Source organism: Lithobates pipiens, unplaced genomic scaffold, assembly GCF_037356315.1.
Source record: "Lithobates pipiens isolate NorthernLeopardFrog02 unplaced genomic scaffold, aLitPip1_a1.2 Scaffold_23, whole genome shotgun sequence".
NCBI classification, from domain to species: domain Eukaryota; kingdom Metazoa; phylum Chordata; class Amphibia; order Anura; family Ranidae; genus Lithobates; species Lithobates pipiens.
The window spans coordinates 254022107-254044054 of NW_027507785.1; positions in this window are offsets into that span (position 1 = coordinate 254022107).

Sequence of the window (21948 nt, forward strand, 5' to 3'; positions counted from 1 at the left end):
AAAAAAATAGCCGACTACCATCACTGAAAGCTAAAAAAACACCAGGACAATGATCCTTATTTTCCTATTTTAAAAAGATTTTTTTCAGTTATTTTTAGCTGAGTCTTAAGAGGTTTAAAATTTTAAGTTACGTGGTGAAAATAAAGATCTTTATCTTGGAGTAAAGCTTGGTAAATTGAGCCTGTTATCTGCACATTTGTCTCAGATAAGTGGCTTAAAGTACAAAAATAAGAAGTCAACATGAAAACTGGAAACTATCATTTGTTAGAAAAAGAAGTCAGTAGCCACAGCCTTGCGAGGTACAATTCAGAAGTCTGTTTTTTTATTTTTCTTCTTGGTGTTATTACCTTATATCTTCACAAACCTTTATTCAGAAGTAGTGGTATTTTACTACTACTAGCGCTAGTATATTATTGTTATGCCCCGTATACACGGTCGGATTTACCGGCGGAAAATGTTTGATGGGAGCTATTTGTCGCAAATTCCGACCGTGTGTAGGCTCCATCGGACATTTTCCATCTCACAAAATTTGAGATCTGGTTCTCAAATTTTCCGACAACAAAATTGTCGGAAATTCCGATCGTGTGTACACAATTCTGACACATAAAGTTCCACGCATGCCCGGAATCAAGCACAAGAGCCCAACTGGCTATTAAACTTCATTTTTTTTGGCTCGTCGTACGTGTTGTACGTTACTGCATTCTTGATGTTTACAATTTCTGACTAACTTTGTGTGACCGTGTGTATGCAAGACAAGTTTGAGCCAACATCCGTCATAAAAAATCCATGGATTTTGTTGTCGGAATGTCCAATCAATGTCCGATTGTGTGTACGGGGCATTCGTGATTTATTTTTTTTGCTCTTATAATATATTCAGTGCAAATGTCAATTCACAAAAAATACCACACGGGTTATTACCCCTTAAAAGTTAATCAAACTAATCGCAATTCAGCCAGTTCAGCAGGAACCAACTGAATTTAAATAAGTATGTGCCGTCCCTGTTTACCAGAAGTCAATTGCTCAATCAAATTCTATTGAATGGACAAATTGCAAAAGTTTTCTCAATCAGCTGCTTCAGCCACTGATCAGTGTATCCTAACAGCATTGGGAGCCACCGTCAGAATGCAATTTGCCAGTAGGGGGGGGGACTCCTCCAGTCACCTGCTGTATGGTGTATGGCCAGTTTCAGACCATCATTTGCAAGAAGAAAAAAAAATGTGCATTTAATTATATATTTTTTTCGAGCCTGCAAAGCATTGCAACTATGATCAGTGGATCATGAGTGCAGTGAACAGGCTCCTGCAAACTTTTCCTCCAGCTCCTCATTCATGTCAATAAATGAAGTTTCAGTTAAGCTGGCCATGCACTGTTAGTTGTGATGGACCCAGCGCAACCAGCCAAATTTTGATCAGTGTATTGCCAACCTTAGACCTCTTTCACGGTGGGGCCGCAGCCACGTTAGCGCTAAAGCGCAGCTCGTTTTAGCGGCGCTCTGTTTAAGTGGCACTTTTCAGGCGCTTTTAACCCCAAACAAGGGGTTAAGAACTCCCGTGTTGCAGCGCTTCGGAGGCACTTCAGAAGCGCTGACCATTCATTGCAATGGGCAGGGGCTTTTTGGGAGCGCAGTATACAGCACTCCCAAACTGCTCCAAAGATGCTGTTTGCAGGTTTTTTTCTAACGTTCTGTAAGCACACAGCCCGAGTGTGGAAGCACCCATTGCAGAGAATGGGAGGCAGTTTTCAGGCGCTTTACCGGCGCTATTTCTAGCGCTAAAACGCCTGAAAACTGCCTTAGTGTGAAAGGGGAGCTGGAGGAAGTGACAAAGGACTACAAGTGTGGTGATCATCACACTTGTTTTCCATTGAGAACTACAAGTCCCTCTGTCCAGGAGGGAACATGGTACTTGTAGTTTATTCATTTACAGATCTCAGTGAATGAATGGCATGGCCAAGCAAGTTAGGCACACTGACTTCAAATCTAATAGCTGCTGTGGAGCAGCAAAACCCCATACGCTGGCAAGTCAAAATTTTCAGGGTTTTCTGTTATACTCAGGGTCGGCCCATACATTAGGGGTTCTCGGACGCCGCCCCCCCCCCCCCTATCTTTGCCCCTCTTTATGCGGTGGATAGATTCATTCATAGCATGTGTCCTACCCCTTTTTGGGCATATGAATTAGAGTGGCCAGATTTTTTTTAAGAACCTGATTAGAGCCATAGGCTCTAATAGGCTTCAAAATAGGGTGGACATGGGACACAGAGCGGGAGGAGGAGAGAGGAGACACCTGCGGAAGCTGCTCCAGGAGAGGACACCGGAGCAGCTTTCCCCGAGTCCACTATGCTCTCCCCACCGGCATCTAGGGTAAAGATAGCAGGTGTTAGTGGGGAGCTGTGTTAGTGCCACGGGGGGGGGGGGGGTGTTGCCACTCTACCAGTGGCCCGGGGGGGTTGTTTGCTGCCCCCCCAAAAGAAAACACCAGCCACCACTGGTTATGCTTATCTGCTTTGTGTAATAGAATTATGCAGAGTTGCTCCAATCTTCCTCCTCTGGGGATCCCCCGGCGTCGCTCTTGGCCTCTCTTCTTTTTGGTATACCATAGAAAGCCACTTCTTATTGTGGCACATCTGTAGGCTCAATCCTGAGCTGTGCTACCTTCGTCTATAGACACAGATAGTGAGGCTCAGCCCCGCTCTCCACTGCCTCGTCACAGGATTTGACTAACAGCCATTTGCTCCCACCACCTTAGCAAAGCCTGTGAGACTGATTCTATTATATCACTGCTACAGAAGGACATATCACTGGATCAAGTGAGGACATAAGTAACTATAAGGTGGGGTGCGGGGGCGATATAGGTATTGGAACATTACCTTAATGCAGGGAAAGCATTAAATTAAAAAAATGTTTAGGCATTAGAACCACCTTAACCGTTTACGAACTGTGCCACCCATTCAATTACAGCAGATCACATGACAATAAACAATGAATAGCGTCCTTACATGTCATTCATTGTGTACAATTGTGTTGCTAGCTGTGATTGATCACAGTGATCACATACAGACGGGGCCAATCACCATCCATTTATACCATGTGAATAGCTGTGGCCAATCACATCTAATCACAACAATAAATACTGAATGAATCAGTTTTATTCAGTAAAAATGGTTGTTTATACCAGTGAAATTCACTAGCAATCATAATGTATATTTAAAAAAAAATGGTGAAAACTATAGGGAGACCCAAAACTTAGTGGCTATAGCGCTATACAAACAATGAGATAAACAAATGTTTTGTGAGAACAAACTTTCGAAAAATAAACGTTCACTTCACATGGAAGAATAGACTATACATCTTGGTGACTTTTATGTCTGTGATTTGAATATGTTAAAGGAGAAGTATGGGAATCCTGTTATTGGCAGTTTCATATTTACCTAGGTGGATGCAGCATTAGTCTGATGCTGCATCTGTCCCCCAGTGCCTCTTCACTGAGAACTGAGCCACCGAACACCGCCAGTTGCTCGGTTCTCTCACCTGCCTGAGCGGAGAGCTGTTGACTGCCAATCAGCACCTCTCCTGCTCTGCTCCTCCACGCTCATTGGAGTGCGGAGCTGTGGAGGGGGGGTGGGGGTGGCGTCTGTCTCAGTGGCTCGCTGAGAGGTTGAGACTGCCATCAGTTCTGGCACCTGGCAGATCTAGACTTCCAGAGCCGGGATGACGCGGTGCCTGGACTGATTCCAGTGATGTCAGCAGAGGGTGGTCTGAAGTCTGCTCTCTGCTGACATCACTGGAATCGATCCAGGCACCGCGTCATCCCGAAAACGGGTCACAGGATTGCAAAACGAATTGCACTCCTGCGACCCATAGGAGAAGCCCAGCCAAATGAGCACAGGCTGGACTTCTCCTTTAATTAAATTTTTACAGATACAAAGAAATTACAGATAAAATATAAAACAAGTAGTGGTGTTATAGTAACTGATCTATCTTTGGGATTGAGCTTCACCATATGTCTCTTACGTTAAGCTTCCTTTCAGCTGAATAACCCCTGAAATGTTTCTGTCAACAACTCTGGAAATACATTGGTGTTCTTGTAGTGTTTGCCAAATAAAAGTGATATAATAGAATCAGCTGGCACAATGTTTGTTATCTTTAAGCACTATTAAACCCAAAAGCAAACATTTGTTATATTGCAGCTTACCAGTTCTTAGATGTGTTGTCTACATTAGGCTTTCTTTTAGTCTCATCTGAAGATCCAGCCAGTAAATCTGTTATTTTTCTAAAGAACAAGCTCTTTTCCAAATGTATCAGTTTGCAGGGATGAGACAAACCATTTAACACTGGCAGGGGTGCTTACAATGATCAGCTTTTATTGATTTATTTATTATATATTAACTGATTATAAATTGTGAGATGGAGTTTGGTTTTAATTTATTTGTGTGTTTAAATCTGCTGGTACACTCACTCCCCCCCTCCCCCCCCCCCCCCCAGACTGACAATGCTGCTATCTTCTGTGCCCCCTGTGCTCCTTCATCCAGAGTGGGGTCACTCTAATACAGGAGGTGTGTTACTGGCCTGATCGTCAGGTGAAAACAAAGGGGGAAAAGCCTACAAAAAGTAAATGAATGCAGCCACCACATCTAATCTTTGGTAAACTACAATATATACAATTTTGGGTTTTGAGTTTAATACAATACAGTATTTCTAACGTAAATTTTTTTTTTTTTTTATGTTTTTGATAGGCAAGGGTTACAACCCATGGTGGTGTTTAGTGCTATGTATGTCCTGATGCAGAGATTTTCCTTTATGCCCTGTCCTATAGACACAACAATAAGGGAGATAAACCTCTTCAAAGCAAGGGAAATTCCCATCTGTTACTGGAGCAAGTGTCCTTATTGGAAGATTTAACCTCTATCTCTGTTCTGAGTCAACAATTCAAGATTTTGGATTTTCTCTCACTTGTAGTCCTTGTGAAAATGGTCATCTGGGCAAATAGAGAGGGTCATCCTCCCCAATGGGGACAGAGACCTCAATAAACAGACAGGGGTTCTTTTTATTTTTTCAAGGATACACTTTAACTCACACTAAAACAATCTAAAAAAAAAAAAAAAAAAAAAAAAAATTACTATTAGGGCCGGTTCACACTGCGGGCGATGCGAGGCGACACCGACTTGCCTCGCCGCGACCTGCCGCGACCTCAGCGGCGACTTGCAAATGACTTCTGTATAGAAGTCAATGCAAGTCGCCCCGAGGTCGCCCAAAAGTAGTACAGGAACCTTTTTTCTGAGTCGGAGCGACTCGAGTCGCTCCTCTCAGAACGGTTCCATTGTACAGAACGGGGGCGACTTGTCAGATCGCGGCGAGGCAAGTCGTGTCGCCTCGCAACGCCCGCAGTGTGAACCGGCCCCTACTATTTCTGTGCAATACTGATGTTGTTGTTCATAAGTGGTCACCAATCTACTTAAAGTGATTGTAAAGACTCAGGTTTTTTTTTAGTTAAAAATAACAAACATGTTATACTCACTCCTCTGTGCAGTGGATTTGCACAAAGCAGCCCAGATCCTCCTTTTCTCTGGTCCCTCACCAGTTCTCCTGGCCCCTCCCTGTTGAGTGCCCCCACAGCAAGCAGCTTGCTATGGTGGCACCCGAGCCAAGCCACAGCTCTGTGTGTCCATTCAGACACAGAGCCGTGCCCTGGCCCTGCCGCCTTTCTCTCCTCATTGGCTGACTGACTTTGATTGACAGCAGCCAGAGGCAATGGTGCCACGCTGCTGTCTGAGCCAACGAGGACGGGAGTCCCAGGCAGCCGAGACAATCCTACAACATTGCTGGATCTAGATGGGGCTCAGGTAAGTATTAGGGGGGTTGAAGGGGGCTGCTGCACACAGAAGGCGTTTAGTGTATAGTGTGGACTGTGCATCCACCAAGCACTTATCGCCGACTTATTTTGTCTTTTTTACTATTTGTATATGTTAATTGATGTACTGTATAGGGCTATGTGGATGAGTCTAGTAGTACATTTTATCTCAGAACTGACTTGCCTTCCATAAAATACTCTCTAACCCTTACGAAAAGCAGGGAAATTGTTGCTATCCCAGATAACATAGTCATAGTAAAAAATGGCCTTGTTGTGTAATTCTGTGAACAAACTGCAAGGCTTTCTGGTAAGTGGTAAAGAGCATGATCTTGTAGTTGCAGCAATAGTATAAAGTTATCACGCTGAGCCGTTGCGTAATAGATGTTCATGACATATTTCTAAAAATAAGATCTAACACTTATTACAATAAGTTATGGGGCTTCTGGCATGAGACAAACATTTGTCTGAGCCTGTTTAAAATCATCCGGTAGATTTGCTGGGAAATGTCCACAGAATAATGGGACTGTAGTTGTCTCGCTTACTGGAAAGTCAGAACTGTTTATACGAGGTATTATTCTCTCTTTCTTTTCTGTATATGCTGTGTGGGGCAGCCAACGGACACGGGGTAAAGAGCTGCATAATACAGGAAGAGGTTATAGAGAAGCTGGGGAAAACAGAGTTTTTTTGGCAAAACAGGCAAAGTGTGATTAAAGCGGAGTTCCCACTGTTTAAACATTTTTTTTTTTTTAGGATGCATATTTTTTTTTTTTTGCAGGTTTATTTAGCACACCTACGTTTGTGAGATTAAACGTCGCTCGATTGCCAATTTTATATAGGAATATATCTTATATTCCTGTTTATTAGAAGTTTCCATAGTGCTTTTGGGCATGTGAAGCCCACAAGCACTATCTTCTGTGCTCTGGTACAGCTGAGCGACCAGCATGCACTGTCCATTCTCGTGCACGCGCCGTACACTTCTGACATTGCCATCACAACGGGCATCATCGTTGGAAGTGACGGAAACAAAACCCTCGGCGCTGCCCAGTGACTCCTGGGACATCTCATAGGAGCACTAGCGAGCATGGATGCTGAGGGAAATGACGCCAGGAACCTTGGAAAGGAAGCAGCAAACTACGAGGGACCCCCTAGTAACAGACCTTAAAAGGTGAGTAAAATATTTTTTTTTTACAAAGGTTGTTATTTGTATTTATTTCTGCTGAATATTTTTTTTTTTTTTATATGACTTGAACTCCACTTTGACCTACATTAAGCCTTAAAGTGGTGTTTCCACCAAAAAAAAAAAAAAAATAGCTTAAAATTCCTAAAAAAAAAAAATAATAATTGGAAAAAAAAAATACTCACCTCTAAATGCCTGTTGCTAGGGGGTCCCTCGTAATCTGCCTCCTTCAGTGCCCGGGCACTGACATCACTTCCCCTCAGCGCCACACAGTCATCTGGGACCTGTCACGCGCCGCTCGCATATGCGCAGTGGGTGCCCAGCTGAGCGGGGAACAAGGGGGGGCTTTGTTCCCCCGCATCGCTGGACCCTTGGACAGGTAAGTGTCCGATTATTAATAATTAAAAAAAAATTTTTTTTCGGGGGCACCCCACTTTAAGTATCAATGCATTATAATATTTTATCTTATTCACACTAAAAATCTCTAAAGAGCTAAAAAGTAAAATCCGATTGGTTAAAAGATACCTGTACATTCAGAGAACCAAATGAACACCTTCCCTGTTCCACCTGTATAGATTTACCTGATTTGAACAAACCCGGTATACAGGAATCATCAGAGCCTCCGGATTAAAAAAAAAATCCCTAGTGGAGCCTCTCAGACCTTTTATATGGCCATCTCCAATTAAAAGAGAAGCTTAGGAGATGTCCTCATAGATGTCTATGGGTTTTGACTCCACGGGCTTGGACGGGACCATAGATAGGATTTTAGCCAGGGGCTCTGAAGATTCCTGTGGGGCACATATTGGCTGGGGAAGTGGTAGGCCAAAGGGATAAGTACATATATACTTAAATATATTTAGCTTTAAACATTAGAAAGCACTTGGACTGTCAGGCATGATCAGATTACCAAACAATTGTTTTTTGTTTTTTTTAAACATACATAATTGCTTAAAGTGGAATGACTGTATATCCAGAGCTTGTGTTTTCTTGCAATAGCAGGAAAAGCACAGGCAGCCTTTGACATGAGCTTAGGAAAGTCTACTGCAGCCAATTAACTTTTCTGTCTACAGCAATCAGCTTAAATGTCTGCTAATAACCCAAAACAAAATTGGCATAGCATTGCATAGGGGTTTAATAGTTTCAGTTAAATTCAACTGCCTTCTTCCTTGCAAAAACATAATAAAAGGTAACCTTTGTTTAGGGAAATACACTTTATTGCCAAAAGTATTGGGGTGCCAGCCTTGGACAGCCTTTGGGATGGCCCCTTCCTGTTCCAACATGACTGCACACCAGTGCACAAAGCAAGGTCCATAAGAACATGGATGAGCATGGTGGAGGAACTTGACTGGCCTGCACAGAGCCCTGACCTCAACCCGATAGAACACCTTTAGGATGAATTAGAGCGGAGACTGCGAGCCAGACCTTCTCGTCCAACATCAGTGCCTGACCTCAAAAATGCGGTTCTGGAAGAATATTCAAAAATGCCCATAGACGCACTCCTAAACCTTGTGGACAGCCTTCCCAGAAGAGTTGAAGCTACTATAGCTGCAAAGAGCAGGCCAACTCAATATTGAACCCTACAGACTAAGACTGGGATGCCATTAACTAGTTATGGGCCGCCTGACGCAGTTGGACTGTGGCAGGTTGACTCCCCTGTGTGAATCACTTTCATTGTACGTCAGGCACGTGCACGATGATTTGTGGGCAACAGGTGGCACGCGCGTTCATTCACGAGCGAGCAGAGACAACCAGAGGGTCCAGCAGGCTCAGTGTCTGCTGGCCATCTGCGATTGCTTCAGAGACAGGCAGAACAGGAATCTGTCAGTGTAAACAAACAGATCACTGTTCTGCCAGGGGAGGAGAGATAGATTGTTCCTAGTGATAAAGAACAAAAATCTCTTTCTTCCTTCTCTCAGCCCAGCCTCCATACAGCTAGAAACTCCTCCCAGGGAACACACTTAACCACTTGATCACCCCCTAGTGTTAACCCCTTCCCTGTCAGAGACACTTATACAGTAATCAGTGGCTATTTTTAGCTCTGATTGCTGTATAAATGTCAATGGTCCCAAAAAAAGTGTCCGATCTATCCGCCTCAATGTCGCAGTCCCACTAAAAATCACTGATCACGTTACTAATAAAAAAAAATAATAATAATAAAAATGACATAAATCTATACCCTATTTTGTAGACGCTATACCTTTTGCACAAACCAATCAATATACACTTATTGCTATTTTTTACCAAAAATATGTGGAAGAATACATATTGGCCTAAGCTCATTTTTGTTTGGATATTTATTATAGTAAAAATGAATGATTAATTATTGTGCCTAAATGTAAAATTGAAAGATGATAATAGTAATTGTGTAATCGGTATCCTCATCCTCACAAATCATATGAAAGAAACATATGGGTTAACTATGATCCCCATTTAATTAATATAATATATATCTGTTTCATTAGGTGTATATTAGAAGCCAGATTCAATTGAGCCTGTGTATATCCCTGATATTGAGGACTATAATTAGGGGACCTACACTCTACTCCTTTTTAAAATAAGCCCCTCTATTAAACTGTTTGTGACCAACGCAGAAACCAACTTGACACACGCCTATGTCAATTGTCTATCAATATTACCCCATATTAGTATACAATATAATAAGAATAACGATACTACTATTACTATTTTTTCTTTTTAGTTGGCTCTGTCTATTCAACCTCCCGTGTCCGTCCCGTGGGTGGTAAACCCCAGATGGTGGGAGCCACCCGTGCTCTATTTTTGGTCCGCCTTTTGGAGCTCCCGGTGGTGAGCCACATGCTCTGCAGTATTAAAGGTGTTCATATGTATAAAAAATACTCCATTAAATGTGATTTTGCGATGTTTACTGTATTATATCAATAATGTTGACAATATGTATTTAATTGTAGATCTATACCAAGATTTTTTCCTGAAGAAGCGACAAAAAGGCGCAAAACTAGTTGAAATATACAATCAACTTGGATATCAGTCATTATACCCTGAACTTCCTCACTCTAGAAGGCTGGGTACTATTTGATTGTATAACTGTGTACTATGTTGTTTGTCAACAATTGCTTTTTAAACTTAAAGGGATTGTAAAGTGATTTTTTATTTTTTTTCAAAATAACAAACATGTTATACTTACCTCCACTGTGCAGTTCGTTTTGCACAGAGTGGCCCCGAACCTGCTCTTCTGGGATCCCTCGGCGGCTGTCTCGGCTTCCTCCCGCAGGTGCTTTTCACGTTCATGCGAGCTCCCTCGCATGGTGAGAAACATCTGCGGGCGTGCTCCCGTGATACAGCCGGCGGCTATAGAGGCTCGCTGTATCACACGGCCCCGCCCCCCGGCGCGCCGCATCAGTGGATGTGATTGACAGCAGCGCGAGCCAATGGCTGCGCTGCTTTCCATCCATCCACTCCAGCAATCAGCAGCCAGGCTGAATGGTGGAAAGGACGACGGGGACGAGCGCGGGATTTTCAAGGGGTGAGGTAAGTAAAACGGGGGGGCTGGGGGCGCAGGCACTGTCAGATGTTTTTTCACCTTAATGCATAGAAGGCATTAAGGTGAAAAAACATTTACCTTTACAACCCCTTTAAATCTATATTTTCTTTTCAAATAAAAATTATTTTAATTATATATGTTGTATTTCTCTGGGTATCAAGATAGTCCTTAATTCCACTAGGGGATGTATGGCTAGTCCATGGTTGGAGTGATCCATGTATACGCCCTTTCCCTATTTTTTGTTTCTTTCATATAGTAAAAAAGTAAAAAATAATTTGTTTTTTTTCCAAAATTTACGTTTTTATTTTGTTAATAGCGCAAAAAATAGAAACCGCAGAGGTCATCCAAAACCACCGAAAGAAAGCTCTATTTATGGAAAAAAAGGACGTCAATTTTGTTTGGGCACAGTGTCGCACAACCATGCAGTTGTCAGTTAAAGTGACGCAGTGCCATATCGCAAAAAAATGGCCTTGTCATTAAGGGTGAATATCTTCCGATCCTTAAGTGGTTAAAGTTCATGTAAATGTAAAGGCAGGTGTCCCAATACTTTTGGAAATATAGTGTATGTGAATTGTCATTGCTGACCTTATTTTCTAAATTCTATTTTGCCTTGCCGCCTCTGGATTGGAGTTCTACACAAGTTGATGACCCTACTCTACTTGCCCTTGTGTTTCCTGCTTATAGGCCTTCCTAGCTCCTGCACATGTGAGCTGCTTGCCCAGTGGAAATGTACTTTAATCCTCCTACCTGTTGCTAACCCATAGAATTGTGACAACTTTCTGAACCCAATGTCAGCCACAAACTGTTCGGTGTGACTGCATACTAGCTCATTATGAAATACTTACTTTAGACCGAGGTGTCGGTATCTCACCTGGTCCTGGGAGCTGACATGTTGCCTCGGCGTGTCTTCTGGTTATAGCGGCTCCAGCGCTATGAGTGGCTGGAGCTGCGATGTCATCACTCCTGCGCATGCACACGGGAGACTTCTTTCCGGCAAGGTCTGTCATCTGCAGTCAGCGGCTCATTGCAGGGGGAATATCTCCTAAACTGTACAGGTTTAGGAGATATGGGCACGCGAGGCCTGGGACTTCCAGTATTCAATTACCAAGGTGTTTTTTAGACATGTGCATTCGTTTTCGTCCGGATGCATTTTAGTTTGAATTTCAGGTATTTTCGTTATCGTTTTAACAAATGATAATGAAAGTGCAGACTCCGAAAAACGAAAGATCCGACTTAAAGTGGTTGTATACTCAGTTTTTTAACTTTTACCTACAGGAAAGCCTATAATAAGGCTTACCTGTAGGTAAAAAAAATATCTCCTAAACCTGTACGGTTTAGGAGATATTCCCCTCGGTATGCGCCGCTGACTGCAGCAGCGCATGCGCACAAGGGGATTCTCGGCCTGAAAATCCGGCAGTGGCCGGCCGGCCGGAAGGAAATCTCCCGCGCGCATGCGCGGGAGTGACGATATCGCGGCTCCGGCCACTCACAGCGCCGGAGCCGCGATATCCGGAAGAAATATCGGGCCAGATGTCGGGGCCTCGTTCTAAGGTAAGTATGTGGTGCATACTAGCTCATTATGCCTTTTGCTTTGCAGGTTTAAAAAAAATAAATAAAAATGTGCGGGTTTACTACCGCTTTAAACAAATGCTTTATTTTCATTTTCGTTGTGACAACAGTTCAATATAGGAGATTCGACATGACGCTGACAATAACAATCTGTGTCTATCGAACCTCTTGTCGAATTTGCCTAACCTTAACTCTATTAGTCCAGGATTATTGTACATAGAGAGAAAAGATTTGACAGAGAGAAAAGATTTGAAAGAGAGAGAAAAGAATCGACATAAAGAGAAAAGATTCGACATAGAGAGAAAAGATCGCTGCTGGAATTAAAGTAAAATAAAAATAATGATGATGATGAAAATTATTGGCTGATTGTAACCAAAGAGGAGGAGCACTAAAATAGCTAGAACTAAGTACACACGTACAGCCAACTTACTTTCACTTACGATTGCTAGCAGAGAGAGACACACACACTGAATCATTTCAGAAGACAGTCAATCTTAGCTGGTCCGAGAAGCTGAATTATTTAGCAATTAAGCATAAGCACAGCAGCAGAACAATAGTGAGGCAAGCTACAATTCAACTTAACTTTTTCATAATAATCTGCTGCTATTGTGTTAGTGTTGTGAACTTGATAGTGATACTAGTGTTGCTAGTGTTGTGATAGCCTCAGAGGCTGCCCGTGTTGTGGGGGGGATTTATTATTATAGAATCTATATTATAGATTGAGAGTCTATATAGATTCTATATACCCTATCTTGTTACCTGTCTGATCAGTGATCACTATCACCAGTCCATTTTCTGTTTGAACTATATACATTCAACATGAACAACAAAGATTCGACAAAGCAGCGAAAAACATACAAACGTCGAATCTTTGGCTTATGGTGTCTGTCGAAAGTTCTAAGAAGATTTGATGGAGCAGCTAAACTATACAGTCATGCAGTTTAGCTGCTCCGTCGAATCTTCTTTGAACATTTGACAGACACCACCAGCCTTCAATGACAGATTCAACCTTAATTAATTTGGATTTTCGGACGAATGCAATTTTTAAAGAAACACAAAATAAATAAAAATAAATAAAAATTTATTTCGGGAGTAACTAAATAAATGTATTTTTCAGACGAAAACGAAATTCCAAAAGGAAATATTTCAGTGTGCACATGTCTAGTGTTTTTCAGAGGGGCACTGGTCAGTTCGTTAAGGGAAAGGGATCTAGCTACTCAGAGGAACTAGGAGGAGGCAGCTCATACTTCCTATCACCACCATTACACATGGACTGCAGCAGAAGGAATAAAAGTTACCTGCTCAACTTTATTAACTGTGTCTGTTGTGAATCATGCGGGGTGGAAGAACGGATGCATGTTGGCAGTATGGTATGAACTATCCAGCAGCTCCCAAGGGAGTAGTGCGCTACATTTGTTTGATGCTAATAATTGAAAGTATTCACGGACAGCAATAAGTGTTATCAGATTATGTCAACTGTTTTTTTTTTTAAGCATGATTAATAACTTTGCTGCTTACTATGAGGAAGTAAGCGGACCTTTAGACTGAGGAGTTGTAATGGGTTATTAAGATATAGAAACATGGGAATCTACATGCAATTACATGGAAAACCTCAAATTAGCATATATAAACACGAAATTTCCATTCCATCACAACAAGGTGTAAAAGTCATAAAAGGATTAACTGTCATCTTTCAAATTTCCTCTATCGCAATGAAAATAGGAAATCCTTATTTTCTTTTGTCCGTTTTTTTGTGGTGGATTTACACTTCTGGACTGCTATAACTCAAGCCAATAAGCACCATACTAAGCTTTTGTTAGCATATATTTATTATATAAATACATGGAATAAATATCTTGCTCACAATAATTTAAAATGTTCTATATGTGAATGCCACAGTCACAGCCTGTCAGTCTGAATGGCATGTAGAAGCAAAAATTGAATGGGTATTTCTTATCAACTGGTCAACAGGCTTTAAAAAATCAAAGTGCTTTTCCAACTGAAAAAAAAAAAGGAACAGATCCATGGAGTAAAATGACACATAAACTGAATACATCATTTGAAAAATAGTTCAGTTATTTGGGTTTAAATCATCATTAACAGAGTACATAATCATGTCTCCGAAAGGATGTTAAAATGATATGAAAACGCAAATTCAAGTATTTATTTTGAAAACATGGAATATCCGAGCAGCAGCTAATGGGGCTTTAGTGAAATTTGCTTTTCCTTTACCTTTTTTATTTTTTTATTTTTAGATTAAAGCCCATTTTAGACAGTACCTTTCTTCAAAATTGGATAGAATTGGTTACAGTTCATACTTCTGTCAAGTTTTATTCTTGTCCTATGAAGACTTCACCTAAATTTCTGTCCCTGTGATAGCAGGGAATGATTGAGAGGAGCACTAGTTACTTGGTAGGTAGACACGTGGAAGGTCTATATGTTTGCCACTCTAAGTTGGCCTTTAGGATATTCATTTGCAATGAACACCAAGCTTCTGGCCCTAAGTCCTAACATTAGGAGGGCAGGTTAAACTTCCACAGTGGCTGTTATCAAATGACAGTAACATGGAAGTTGGGCCAAATGCTTTTTAGACATTTACTAACCAAAAATCTGGGACCCCATGGATAGAGTCTGAACCAACCAATATCGCCTAATGATTGAGGGATTATTTATGGACCAGGTCATACTAATTCTGTACTGATTATTTCATATATATGTCCTGTTATTGCAGTTTATAACCCACGGATCCATAGACACACACAGCCTGGGATTGAGCGTGTATATGTGCCAACATAGGAAGCTCCTTCCTGATGTGGCATTCGCAGGAGAGGAGAAGCCTAGAGCACTGGAGGGGGCACCCAGAAGAGGTTTGGGGTAGTTCTGTGCAAAACTATTGTTTGACATGTTTGTGATTTTTTTTTTAAATACAGGTTTGCAAAAAATAATTCAGAATGTGCATCTTTGTGTGTTCGTAGTACTCAGACCAAATGGCAACCAGAAAAACTAGTCACACAGTTATTGTCAAGTTAACTGATACATACAAGCACTGCTAAACTTAAGCTGGGTTTTGAGCTTCAAAAAACTCTGGTCACAAAAGGCTTAACTGGTTACGTCTAAGCTTTATTTCAAATGTGCAAATAGACTTATACTGTGGCTTTCCTAGCCCTCCCTGCAAGTCTTATACTCATTTGTCCCCATTCCAGCAAGGCCAAATAGTTCATCGTCAAATTCTTCTGGGACATGCTCACACATGAATTTTCTATTCAATCCTATAGAGTTTATACTCCACTGGAGCACTGAGTAATAACTCTCCAAAGGTTGTATGCCCTTTGTAAGAGGCTTATTGCTGTCTTTGTCTCCTGCCTGAGTCTTGTGACCACACAGCGGGTTTGCCCCTCCTCCTGGGCTATTGACTGACCTGCTGTCAGGATGGAGGGAGCTAGAATGTAATAGACAACATTTAGCCTGTGTAATTGGTTGCATTCACCTGAGAGAGAAGGGAAGGAGTCATTGGACAACCATGGAGAGAGGATCCCATGCAGGCTACCAGGAAAATTCACAGAACCGTGAGGGTAAGTTGCACAGTGGTCAGACACACACTGACTGCACAGAGTCCTGACCTCAACCCGACAGACCACCTTTGGGATGAATTAGAGCACAGACTGCGAGCCAGGCCTTCTCGTCCAACATTAGTGCCTGACCTCATGAATGCGCTTCTAGAAGAATGGTCAAATATTCTCATAGACACACTTCTAAAGGACAGCCTTCCCAGAAGAGCTGAAGCTGCTATAGCTGCAAAGGGTGGGCCCACTCAATATTAAACTCTACGGGCTAATACGGGGCTGCCATTAAAGTTCAGGTAGCGGTCCCAAAACTTTTGACAATATAGTGTATCTTCAGTAAAAGGTTGAGCAGTCCACTATTGAGTTTAACCACTTGCCGACCGCCGCACGACGATGTACGTCGACAGAATGGCACGGGCAGGCATAAGGGCTTACATGTACGTCCTTGCCTGCCCGCGGGTCGGGGGCCCGATCGGGCCCCCGCCCGGTGCCTGCGGCGGTCGGTATTCGTTCGGGAGCGATCCCGGACGAGGGGACGGCCATTCATTCATGGCCACCCCCTCGCGATCGCTCCCGACGAATGAAAATGCTCCGTGACATCACTTCCTCTCCTGTAATGTAAACACAGGAGAGGAAGTGATGTATTCTCTCCTCCGTGTCGGTATTTTTCGTTCCGACACCGAGGAGAGAGGATCGGTGAGTTGCACCAACACGACACTACACAGTAGAACATGCCAGGCACACTCACACCCCCCCGATCACCCCCCCAATTACCCCTGCCCCCCAGTCACAGTGACACCAATGTCATATTTTTTATTTTTTTTTGCATTGGTGTCATTTGTGACTGTAATAACTGTTAGGGCAGTTAGGGTTAGCCCCCTTTAGTTCTAATGTACCCCCCTAACCCCCCCAATAAAGGTTTAACCCCGTGATCACCCCCCGTCGCCAGTGTCACTAAGGCTGGGTTCACATTGCAGCGGTTTATGAGAACGAATGTGATTCGCACCACACTGCAGTGCAAATCACATCCGATCTCTGTGCGATTCGAGTTCAGCCATACAGATAGTATGGCTGAATTCGCATCGCACCCGCCACACCCGCCGCAAATTCGCACAGGACCCTTTTTTTGGCCCGCAGCAGAATCGGATCGCATGGGTGTTCACACCATGCGATCCGAGTTTGCAGATCGCACTGCGATATGCAAACTGATCTGGGGGTGTCATTAACATTTCACTGACACTCCCAGCAAATCGCATAGGGCAGTGTGAACTGCCGCCGGGAGGCATGCGATGCGGGAACCCGCCGCGGATTCGTGGCGTTCCCGCATCGCTCCAGTGTGAACCCAGCCTAATAAGCGATCGTTTTTCTGATCGCTGTATTAGTGTCACAGGTGACGCTAGTTAGGCAGGTAGGTATTTAGGTTCGCCGCAGCTTTTCATAGCGCCAGGGACCCCCATATACTACCGCATAAAGCCCCCTGATTGCCCCCTAGTTAACCCTTTCACCAGTGATCACCATATAACTGTTACAGGTGACGCTGGTTGGTTAGTTATTTTTTTATAGTTTCAGGGCACCCGCCATTTATTACCTAATAAAGGTTTAACCCCCTGATCACCCGGCGGGTGTCATTTGTGACTGTAATAACTGTTAGGGCAGTTAGGGTTAGCCCCCTTTAGTTCTAAGGTACCCCCCTAACCCCCCCAATAAAGGTTTAACCCCGTGATCACCCCCCGTCGCCAGTGTCACTAAGGCTGGGTTCACATTGCAGCTGTTTATGAGAACGGATGTGATTCGCACCGCACTGCAGTGCAAATCACATCCGATCTCTGTGCGATTCGAGTTCAGCCATACAGATAGTATGGCTGAATTCGTGTCGCACCCGCCGCACCCGCCGCAAACTCGCACGGGACCCTTTTTTTGGTCCGCAGCAGAATCGGATCGCATGGGTGTTCACACCATGCGATCCGAGTTTGCAGATCGCACTGCGATATGCGAACTGATCTGGGGGTGTCATTAACATTTCACTGACACTCCCAGCAGTTCGCATAGGGCAGTGTGAACTGCCGCCGGGAGGCATGTGATGCGGGAACCCGCCGCGGATTCGTGGCGTTCCCGCATCGCTCCAGTGTGAACCCAGCCTAATAAGCAATCGTTTTTCTGATCGCTGTATTAGTGTCACAGGTGACGCTAGTTAGGCAGGTAGGTATTTAGGTTCGCCGCAGCTTTTCATAGCGCCAGGGACCCCCATATACTACCGCATAAAGCCCCCTGATTGCCCCCTAGTTAACCCTTTCACCAGTGATCACCATATAACTGTTACAGGTGACGCTGGTTGGTTAGTTATTTTTTTATAGTTTCAGGGCACCCGCCATTTATTACCTAGTCTCACTAGTGTACCCCTAAATTTAGGGGTGTCTACTTTCCAAAATGGGGTCATTTGGGGGGGGGTTTGTGCCATCTTGGCATTTTATGGCCTTCAAAACTGTAACGCCCTTAGAAAGCCTGAAGGCGGTGCTTGGTTTTCGGGGCCCCGTACGCGGCTAGGCTCCCAAAAAGTCCCACATATGTGGTATCCCCGTACTCAGGAGAAGCAGCAGAATTTATTTTGGGGTGTCATTTCACATATGCCCATAGCATGTGTGACCAATATATCATTTAGTGACAACTTTGTGAAAAAAAAATAAAAAAAAATTTAAGTTTGTAATTTTCCCGCAACTTGTGGCAAAATATAAAATATTCCATGGACTCAAAATGCCTCTCAGCAAATAGCTTGGGGTGTCTACTTTCTAAAATGGGGTCATTTGTGGGGGTTTTGTGCCATCTTGGCATTTTATGGCCTTCAAAACTGTAATAGGTAGTGAGAAGTGAAATCAAAAATTTACGCCCTTAGAAAGCCTGAAGGCGGTGCTTGGTTTTCGGGGCCCCGTACGCGGCTAGGCTCCCAAAAAGTCCCACATATGTGGTATCCTCGTACTCAGGAGAAGCAGCAGAATTTATTTTGGGGTGTCATTTCACATATGCCCATAGCATGTGTGAGCAATATATCATTTAGTGACAACTTTGTGTAAAAAAAAAAAAAAATTCTTTTTTTGTCATTATTCAATCGCTTAAGGCAAAAAAATAAAATATTCAATGGGCTCAACATGCCTCTTATCAATTTCCTTAGGGTGTCTACTTTCCAAAATGGGGTCATTTGGGGGGGTTTTGTACTGCCCTGCCATTTTAGCACCTCAAGAAATGAGATAGGCAGTCGTAAACTAAAAGCTGCGTAAATTCCAGAAAACGTACCTTAGTTTGTAGATGTGACAACTTTTGCGCAAACCAATAAATATACAATTATTGACTTTTTTTTTACCAAAGACATGTGGCTGAATACATTTTGGCCTAAATGTATGACTAAAATTGAGTTTATTGGATTTTTCTAATAACAAAAAGTAGAAAATATCATTTTTTTTCAAAATTTTCGGTCTTTTTACGTTTATATCGCAAAAAATAAAAATCGCAGAGGCAATCAAATACCATCAAAAGAAAGCTCTATTTGTGGGAAGAAAAGGACGCAAATTTTGTTTGGGTTCAACATTGCATGACCGCGCAATTACCAGTTAAAGCAGCGCAGTGCCAAATTGTAAAAAGACCTCTGGTCATTTACAAGCAAAATGGTCCGGTCTGAAAGTGGTTAAAGGGCCTGACAGACTTTGTGGCAAATATATTCACTAGCCAGCAGATAGCTAGGGTCTATTTGATGGTCTATTTCAGGGAAATGCAATTAGCGGACCTCCAGCTGTTGCAGAACTACAAATCCCATGAGGCATAGCAAGACACTGACAGCCGCAAGCATGACACCCAGAGGCAGAGGCATGATGGGACTTGTAGTTTTGCAACAGCTGGAGGTCCGCTAATTGCAGATCCCTGGTCTATTTGATGGTAGTAAATTCCCAACAGTTTATCCCTCTTAGCCCTTGTACACACGGTCGGAAATTCCGATGGAAAAGGTCCGATCGGACCATGTTGTCGGATAATCTGACCATGTGTGGGCTCCATCTGACTTTCTCCGTCAGAATGTCCGACCAACAAAGTTTGACAGCCGGATATAAAATTTTCCCACAACATGATCTGATCGGACTTTGTCCGATCGTTTGTAGAGAATTCTGATCGGACAAAGTGCCACGCATACTCAGATCAAATTATGAGACCAAAGCTATTGGCTACTAGCCGCAATGTAGTCCCGTCGCACAAACGCACGTCATCACGTTCCGAACGATCGGATTTATCGACAACTTTGTCCGACCGTGTGTATGCAACACCAGTTTCGGAAAAAATCCGACGGATTTTGTTGTCGGAATGTCCGACAGTGTGTACAAGGGCTAACTCCATACTTGGGAAATGTTATTGTATTGATCGTCATTATTGCCTGCAGCATTGTTCTTGCACTTGCCTATTGTGTTTGAGGCAAGGCCCCTCATAAGTAGTAAAGGAAAAGAACATCAATCTTTCCCACTTCATCGTATTCATGAATAATTCCTCCGTTTGGAATTGTTAGGCCGCGTACACACGCGCGGACTGTTCGCCCAACCTTGTTCGTCAAACAGTTTCGGCAAACAGTCCGCTCAAAATTAGCATGGACGGACATGGCCACACACGACGAACGAACAGTTTGCTGAAACCGTGCGCGATGACGTGAACGGCACGTACGACGGGACGAAAAATACAACGTCCTATACACTGCATTATAACTTTCGGCGTGTAAATCCTTTCTGAGCATGCGCGGAACTTAGTTTGACGAACAAGCCTACACACGGGCGGACTGTTCGCTGAAACAAGGTTTCAGCGAACAGTTTTTCGGAAATTCCGTAAAACCTTGTTCGTCAAACTGTCCGCTGAAACTGTCCGCTGAAAGCCCACACACGAGCGGACTGTCCGCCCAAACACTGTTCAGCGGACAAAGTTGGGCGAACAGTCCGCCCGTGTGTACGCGGCCTCACTTTCGCTATTTTGAAACCTGCTTAACTAAGGTTTTCTGCATCTTTGCTTTAATAAAGCCATTGATTGTGGAGTCCAGTTGCAGAGAGGTTTCACTGGAAATGGTCGGAGAGCCTGTCAAACACCAGGAGCTCCTGTTGGATTGGTACATTATATTAAATGCAGAGTACACAGGGTATGGGCAGGTACGGTTCAGAAGATTTTGATAAGCGGCTGTGGGGCATCATTGGCAATACCTTGCTGAATCAGGGACAGGTGAGTAAAGAGGGCTGAGAAAGCTACATGTCCCAGTATATGTGTAACTGCACATTTATAAGCTAAGGCCTCATGCACACGAGACGCAGGTGAAAACTCTGCTCAAAAAAAGCTGAAACGCGCGTTTAGAAAAGCATGTTTTACCGCGTTTGCACGCCGCGTTTAGCCGCGTTTGCGTTTATAAGCGTTTATAAAGATAACATCATGTAGACCCTCCCCAAGCTCTCAAAGCATGTTTTTTTTAACTATTTCTGCTATTTTGATCAGAGTGAGCAGCAGCAGCATAGAGAGCAGTTGTACACTTGCATTTGCCTCTCTTTCTGTGGTATATATTTTGAAATGGATCCCATACTGAAAATATGTCAGGAAATGCTCCTGATGTTGCTCTTGATGAGAAAGCAACGTCGTCGCAAATTTCAGGAGAGGTCCAGAGTCAGAGCTCGTCGATATTGGACCCATCTGTTGATGGGACAGCGAATGTCCGTTGGATATTTCACAAACAAAATAATTGGCCCCAAGATATGGGCCCCCAAAGTCGGATCGCAAAATGTCATTCTCTGATGCAGAAAAGTGCATGACATTTTGCGACTCGAATTTGGGGCCCCTATCACGGGGTTACTTGGTGATAGGAACCCCAAATTTGGATATGTTGTAGTGCTAGATCCACAGTGTCAGCATACTAAATTTCTTGGCAATAAGTGGCCCCAAGATATGGGCCCCCAAAGTCGGGTCACAAAATGTCATTCTCAGATCATATTTCTGAGTTTTCAGGTCCAAAAAATTGGGTTCCTTTAAAAACGCATATAAACGCAAACGCGGCTAAACGCGGGTGCCGCGTTTAGACACGTTTAGACGTGTTTTGCGTCTGAAACGTGAAAATTTTTGCGTCTGAACACATTTTTTTACTTCTGGAAAAACAAGGTTAAACGCAACTGCATAAAAACGGCAAAAAACGAGACTGTGTGCATGGACACATAGGATAACATTGAATGAGTTCAGGGGCAGTTGAAAAAAGTGTCCAACTGCATCTGATCACGC